We start from the raw sequence: 8,634 nt of genomic DNA, 5'->3' as shown, positions 1-8,634 counted from the left end.
TTCCCTACCTAAGAACGACCATTTGAATCTTCTTCTTCGAATAATTTTGAGCATCTTGGAATCTTTCCCTAGCAAGGCTTTCTACCACATCTTATGGAATCAAAACATGGATGCTGACAAAAAGGAAAATCATGCTTGTCTACTAGAAGCAGGACAGAGAATTGTCAATGGCAAGCCCAAATGGAAAACTATCCCCTGATGAAATCAATGCAGGTCCCTATTTATCTCATCTACTTTTCCATTCTTGAGATTAGGAGAAAAAATATCTGTTTTGGGGGGATCATTAAGGCTCATTCTCATGAGTTAAAGACCCTTATCTACAATTTTCATAAGAGTTTAATAGTGGTGTGGTATGCGCCCATTGTTAAAGATGAGGTGGCGGGCTGCAGGAATGCATGCCACATGCCTCCACACTCCTCGCCTAAGGTGAAATTTGCAATTGGTCATTCTCTCGTTTATTCGCATTCCTACATACTTGGTTTATTCAAGGCTTTAGAGATGTGAGTATTCATGATCCATAAGAGTGATACAATTTATGTAGAAAGTGAGTCCTATGGCTCTATAATTATATTCATGGAGGCTAGTCACAAGTTGAGTATGCAAGAAACAAGCTTTTGGTGTCAGTTTGGAAGCTCGATCTCCCTTGTGGGGCTCCCTTATAGTCATCAATATCTCTATAGGTCGGGAGAAACTCAGAAATGGTGCAGGTATCTTGATTTATGTCTTAAATTCTGTCTGGATCAACACTCTTTGGCTCTCATTATTTGTGTTTCTCCTGCACAATTTCGCCAATGAGTCTCTCTACTTCATGGATTGGAGCTGGGATTTGCTTTATTTTGGTTTTTCGATGGTTCTCCAAGCGAAGGCATTCAAAATATCTCTGTCATCATGTTCACCCCATGCTCTTATCACTTTTAATAGTGGGAGCTATATTGGAAGGAAGCTATCGTGGGTGATTTTACATGCCAATCTAGGTCTGTCGAGGAAAGGGAGGTACCTAAATTTCAATGCTCATGTTAAATTGATTAATGTTCTCTTCCATGTTCGGTTTGAGTCTCTCTATTGGGTATGTTCCTGCTCTATTTCCTATCTTCAGAGCCTTCTAAATTTAGAGAATATTGACCCTCCCTTGTCGATGGTGGTCCCTTGCCCAAGTTCCTAATATTGCCTTTTCTGGTTAAATCAGTGTTCGAACACTAGCTCTCACTTGTTTCCCTAGAGTACTATGGAAAACAAAGGATAAAACTAGAGAATTTGGAGAATTCACTTGGTAGCAGTGTTTGCAGCCTCTGATCACATCCCCCTGCCAATTTTTATGTGGAAACACTAATCTCCAAGGGAAGATTCTCCAACAATCCAATATTATTTTGCACCTAATCAAGGAAATGCAACAACTTCAAACATAAGTAAATCACTAGGGAAATGAGATTGACACCCTCCACAGCGAATTTGTTGATTTGCAAGCTCCGAGAAACTAAGGAAACCATCATAGCTCTGCGAGCAGTTCCCTAGAGGACTAGTCTGATAAAATATATATAGAACCCCAACTCTCCCCCCCCCCCCCCTCCTTGTCTCATGATCTCATTCTACAAAGTTGTGTTTCTTTGTGGTTAGTTTTTTCATACTTATAGTTGCCACCTAATTGGCTATGTGTATGTTAGCAATAGTCTGTTTGTTGAACATCTTGGTTCTTTTTTTTTTTGTCCCCTCATGAGGAACCTATTTCTAGGATTACAATGTAAAACTTCCCATACATTCCATTGTGATTAGGCACAGATTTAATAGAAGAATTACTCATTATTATAATAATAATAAAAATGACCAAAATAAATATATACTTCAAATAGTTTAATATTAATAATATATATATATATATATATACACATACACCAACCATATAGAATTATATATATATATATATATATATATATATATATATATATATATATATATATATATATACCTACCATATAGAATATACACGTACTAGACATTGAAATATTTTAGGTAATATGAGCATTGAAATATTTTATTTATAAATTACATTATATATATATATATATATATATATATATTAAATAGATGCCAATATTATCTAACTCTACATACAAAAATATTTTATTTATGATATATATTGAATTTTTTATTATTATTAATATCTTTAAAATGTTAATATCAATTTTTTATTAATAATTAAATGAATAGCATCTATTTTTTATTAGGAAGTAATTATTTTTGTTTTCATTTTTTTTTTTGAAATTGAAATATGTTATTATGGTTAATAATAATATTTCCAAATGGGGAGGTTGGGGCAGGGGGGGTCTTTTTAGGCTTTGACGAATAGATTGAATTAAAATTTGCTTGGGGATTAGGTGTGGTAACCAATAACCAAGAAGAGTTTTTGGCACTTTGGAAAGGTCTCAGTAAAGCTTTACTAAATGGAATTCATAACCTCCAAGTATTTGAGGATTCAATGCTAGTTGTGCAACAAGTTCATAAGTATTAAAAGCACATTGTCACTCTTGAATCACCAATAGTGCATAGGATAGGGACTTTGATGTTTATATTTGATAATATTGGTATCTATCATGTGAAACACCTTCATAATCATCTGGTAAATGTTATGGCATACCAAGGTGTGAATCTAGGCCTTGGGGAATACAAGCCAAGATGAACAAATAAGTTTCGAATAATTGAAATATTGGTAGTTTGAAACATTGCATGGGGAAGACTTCTTTGGGTGGGTTCATCCTCCCATGCCTCCCCTGACGAGTATTTGCTTCACCTTAGGAAGGAGGTGTTGATGGTCAAGGTTCGAGATTTGGAGTTCAATGTAGTAAGTAAGACCATCGAAGTCTTGAAGGAGGTATTTGGTGTTTCAGATGTCGATTATGGTGTTTCTCAAGTCAAGAATTCCCAGCAGGTCTCTGTAGTGGATGCAGTTAATATGGAAAGTTTTTCTACACCAGGTGTCAAATTGGCTTCAATGAACAGTAGTGTGTCCATTATACCTCAGGAGGTTGTTTTTAAATAGTTGATTTTAGGATGTTTCTTCACAAGTTTTTGTTGTAGATGCAGTGCAATTTTGTATATATATGTGGTCTTTTTTCGAGATGGTATAAGGATACTTTGATAGCAGTTGCAGTTTCTTTGAGTAGGGTGGGTAATATAGGGTCTGTCTAGAAATTTTTGATAGACAATGAAGCAGAATTACTCTTAGATGTAATAGGTACTGGCCTGCAAACCAATTTTTATTAATTCAATATAACCATTTCTTTTTAAATAATAATAACAATAATAATTCCAAAAAAAGCATGTATTTTGATTTATAGTTAAAATAAAAGCATTCCATTGGCCCTGGGCTTAGAAAAACCATGCTCTCCAATATCACATCATTTGTTCAAAAAATTACATGTAATTTACAATGTAGTCTATCCAAAATATGTTGTTGTAAGACAAGTTGTTTTTGTGGCAATAATGATTCATGTAAGCTCCAATAATTCATTTTGAATTGTTTCGCTAGAATCCAAGCTCATAATAAGAGAAAGGATAAACTAACAAGGTTGTTAAGTGTCTTCAAAAACTTTGTAACGCATGTTGCATTAAACAAAAAGAGTGTGGTTAGCCACATATATTTCTAACTACAAATAAAATAAATATATAATATAAAAGGAGACATAATGAATTATTCAATCCGATGGGTTGTGGAAATGTTCAAAAATGTGACCTTCTTGATATTATGCAATTTTCCAAACACTTTTTTCCATTTCCAATCCTATTTTTGAAAGTGTATGCTTCTTGGTTTTTGGACCTATAGATGTGAGTAAAAGTAATGTGAGTGAACCTTGCTAATCTATGAATTATATTTTAATAAATTAGAAGAGTATGATTCCTCATTCTAATTGTATCATTCATCTAATCAATCACTATCTTAGAGTCATCGTACTCTATATATATATATATATAATATATTGGATAATATTGATATTCAAATATTTAATATAGGACTTAAATAAACTATCTTTTTGAAAACTGAAAATATAAGTTAGTTTTTTTTAATCTCTTGACAAAGTTGATATAAAATTATATTGTTAATTTAAATATGAATTATGTCATTGGATTTGGATTTAGTTATTGTTAAAGGAAATTAATTTAAATATGAATTATGTTAATTTTGAATTGTGATTATTTCAAAAGATATAGTATTTATTCATTACTTATTTTAAATATGAAAATTTATGTCAGATGATGTGATAATTGTTAAAAAAAATCTTAACAATTTAAATATAGATCACAAAAGTTTGAATTCGCAAATGAAAATCAATGTTGAGGGTGGCGTGGCCTCTCATTTCCAAAGAAACAAAGATAATTCTCATAATGTAACTTGTCTTCTTATCTTAATTTGGTGGATACCAAATTAAGAGTCTAGGAATTCCTTTTAGAATAATTTTCCCAAAATATCATGAATTAATTATTATATAAAATTTTAAACGGTCACCTAATTTTGGAAAATTTTAAATTATATATTAAATTTAAATGGTGTATTACTTAAAATATATATTTAGTTTATTAAATATGGTTTATTATTATTATTTTTTGGGTAAAAGGATTCTTTTATTAATCAAAGAAAGTTACATATAGCTTGAATTTCCAAAAGAGGACTAAATATAGGAGATACTTGAAACTAATAAGTTTCCTACCAAGAATAGATGTAGTGTCCTCATCCTCGAATTGTGCAACACCACTATATCTAGTGTTGCATAATTAATATATTAATATGAATGCAACACTACATGTCGGAATGCAATATTTTTCTCACATAAATCATAGAAGTAGAATATGCTACAGAAATAAATGTACATTAATAGCCATCAACTAGAACCCTTGATTTAACATAAACATATTATTTAGCATGTCAAATATATATGCGGTCATCCATAAGAATTAGGAACTTAATTGGTAATAGAGGTTGATTAGCTACAATCTCTCCACGTTTCACCCAACCATAGAGATTGTGTTTCATAAGCTCAACCACCAGGTCACCCCCAAAGTGGGATGGCAACTCCAAAGGCAATGGTAACTGAAAATATCAACACATCCATGGCCAAGGTGCCAACCCAACAGACAGGTTGCTTCATGGCTCTAGGCACCCTTGAGGGTAATTACCAAGGTGTCAACCCAATATTTATGTTGCTCCAAGACTCCAATCACCCCCATACCATAAATCATCACAAGTTCCCATCAGAAATCCATGGCCACCAAGCAATAAATAGGGCCGAAAGCCCTTCAAGCACTAAGCTCCTGGAGCCAGCATAGGGGCTCACATCATAAATAATATGCATCCATATGGCATGGTTAACTTAATAACCCCACCCCTGCCAATCTAGAGTCCAAACTCGGGACTCATTGGCCATCAGTTAGTCTTAGAGTCCACCATCGGACTCACTAAATAATCCATAAACCCCTTAAGGATTAACTGAATGAATAGTCCAAAACTACACTTCTTAATATATGCACGGCTCTAACTTTCCATGTGGCACCTTCTAGAACCCTCATGGACCCCATGTCCACTTTCACCAAAATACCTAAACGTTGTATTTTTCCTTGGAGTTCCATCCCCCATACTCTTTTTGTGGAGTGGCCTTTGTCTCCAACCTTATTTTATTAATATATAAGGATATGTACATTTACAATATTTACATCGTGGCTCCTCTAGCCACTTATCCAAAAACCAGCATATTAGCATCTATGCAACTACATGGACAAACAGGCAAATAAAGTATTTCTAGCTTACTAACCTAATACAAAAGGTATATGTATTTACATTGTCAAAATAGGTGGGGGTATTACATTCCTCCCCCAGCGTTATTTTATGCATTGCCCTTAGTGCATCATATATATAAATATACAAACATATACAATATATTAGTCGAAAAGGTGAGGGTATTTTTACCACATGACTTCTTCTTGCTCCCACGTCACATCCTCAGGACTGAGCACGGTCCATTATACTTTTACCATGTTTATGGCTCGATTCGAGAGAACCTTGAATTTGTTGTCTAAAATCTACACCAATTGAACTTGGAAATCTCCCTTGGGTTCCACCTAAGTCATTTTCCAATTAATAACATGATTAATGTCAGGTACATGTATATTAAGAAATGAAAGATGAAATACATCATGAATATGCAGAGATGCAAGTAATGCAAGCCTATGCAACAAGTTCCATCCTCTCCATAATCTCAAATGGCCCCTGTTAGTTCCAGTCTTCGTAGCCTGTCACTAGGGATCAAAGTGGACTCTTACTATGTCTGGTTTTCAAAGATTTTCTGCACATTATCTTTAGCGCAAAACATGTCATAAGTGTGTCCATCAGAAGAAGCTTGGAAAGAGCTTTCCAACAGTATATCACACTCCCAAAACCGGCTCCTGGTTCAGAAGATATGACCGAATGAATGAATGACTTAAACGATCTCCATGTGCAGTAGTTCATGTATTGAATGATGTAAAGGAAGCTAGGAGATGTCAATGGTTGGATTGTGATAGAGAAGGAGAGAACATAGCATTTGAGGTCTATTGTCATGTTGTTAATCCTCATCTCAACATATGGCACAGAGGTTTACAGATGTCAGTCTCATGGTTCTAGAGAGGAATTACTTGGAGATTTATAGGTATGAATCTTGGGCGAGGCAATTGTTATGGGCTATGATGCCATGCACTATAGATGATTCGGGACATTTTGATGTATATGGATAGAACATATGTTACAAAATCCAACAAAACACCTATCCACGAACTTGGATTAAATCTGTGGAGAGACCATATAATTTGTGCTACAAAAAATTAAGGATAGTTTATTGAATACTCTTCTTGAACTTGTATGTTGTGAAAGAACTGGAGAAGTCATCAATCGAGGTTTAATGCGCAATGTCATTAAAATGCTAATAGAGTTAGGGCCTTATGTTTACCATGACGATTTTGAGAAACATTTCGTGGAAGAAGCATCAACTTTTTATTCTATTGAATCTCAACAGTTTATTGAATGCTGTGATTGTGGTGACTATCTACAGAAAGCTGAGAGGAGGTTAAATGAAGAGATATAGAGGGTTTCACACTATCTTGATTCAAAGAGTGAGGTAAAAATTAAAGCTGTTGTTGAGAGAGAAATGATAGCAAATCATATGCAGAGGTTGGTGCACATGAAGAATTCAGGGCTTATAAGCATGCTTGTGAATGATAAGTATGATGATATGGACGCATGTGCAACCTGTTTCATAGGGTTCCAGTAGGAATTCCTACAATCTGATATGTAATGACTACCTATTTCCGCGAAATAGGGAAATAGTTAGTCACTGACCCAGAGAAACTGAAAGATCCAGTGGAATTTGTGCAATGCCTTCTTGATGAGAAGGACAAGTACAGTAAGATTATAAGTGAGGCTTTCAGCAATGATAAAACCTTCCAAAATGCTTTAAATTCATCTTTTTAGTATTTCATCAATTTGAATGCAAGGTCACCCGAGTTTATTTCTTTATTTGTTGATGACAAGCTTCAAAAAGACCTCAAAGGGGTCAATGAGGAAGATGTTGAAGTGGTTTTGGACAAAGTGATGATGTTGTTCTGGTATCTTCAAGAGAAGGATGTCTCTGAGAAGTACTACAGGCAGCACTTGGCTAAGAGACTTCTATCAGGCAAGACTGTTTCAGATGATGCAGAGAAGAGCCTAATTGTAAAATCGAAGACAGAATGTGGTTATCAGTTCACATCAAAATTAGAAGGTATGTTAACAGATATAAATACTTCTCGTGACACAATGCAAGGTTTTACTACAATGTTGGCTGCATCCATTGAAAGCAATGAAGGCCCTACTCTGGCTATCCAAGTTCTCACGATAGGTTCGTGGCCAACACAAACTGGTGCTAGGTGCAGCTTGCCTAAAGAAATATTGGCATTGTGTGACAAGTTAAGGCATACTATCTTAGCACTCATACATGTCGTAGGTTGACATGGCAGATAAACATGGGAATAGTAGACCTAAAAGCAACCTTTGGAAAGGGTCAGAAACATTAACTTAATGTCTCAACTCATCAGATGTGTGTTCTTACACTTTTCAATTCAGCAGAGCGCTTGAGTTATTGACGAGCCCCGGAAATGGGTAACTATATGGTTTCATTCTGCCTATTATTCTCATTTAATCCACCATTATCCATAGTTTTATGCATGCTTTTGAATATATTTATGTTAATTGAGTGAATGGGAATAGTCACTTTACCACAAAGTCTAATACGTGTTTATTGCATATTTTTGGACATTTTTGGACCAAGCCCAAGCATTTATGAGCAGATTGGCAGCCAAATTTGAAGAAACAAGGCTGAGGATTTATAGGATGGGTGTCTCTTGCACTAAATGACCCCTTCCTTGATTTCTCCATCAATAGCTCATAGTTCAACAACCCACCATAGATGATTTCAAGGGGCAGCCGAGCAGGTCTAGTGAAGTGGTTGTTATCTGCAGTTTTGGGCAGCCGAGTTCCTTAAGTTTAGGAGGACTGTTGGGAGTCCTCACTTGCATAAATAGGAAGGCTTCAAGCCCTATTAGGTTAGCCATTTGATAGTCTATTTTCGCACTTTAGTG

General features: G+C 34.8%; 1 pseudogene; it reads left to right on the top strand.

Annotated features, from left to right (window-relative positions):
- Positions 1-6,724: 6,724 nt before the first annotated feature.
- LOC149219481 (cullin-3A pseudogene) lies at positions 6,725-8,139 on the top strand (annotated as a pseudogene).
- The last annotated feature ends 495 nt before the right edge of the window (positions 8,140-8,634 follow it).

Source organism: Pinus tabuliformis, chromosome Q, assembly GCF_031772625.1.
Source record: "Pinus tabuliformis cultivar Carrire ecotype Pingquan chromosome Q, CPIR1, whole genome shotgun sequence".
In the NCBI taxonomy this organism is placed as follows: Eukaryota; Viridiplantae; Streptophyta; class Pinopsida; order Pinales; family Pinaceae; genus Pinus; species Pinus tabuliformis.
Note: the sequence above shows the minus strand (reverse complement) of the source record. Positions and strands in the feature narration are given on the sequence as shown.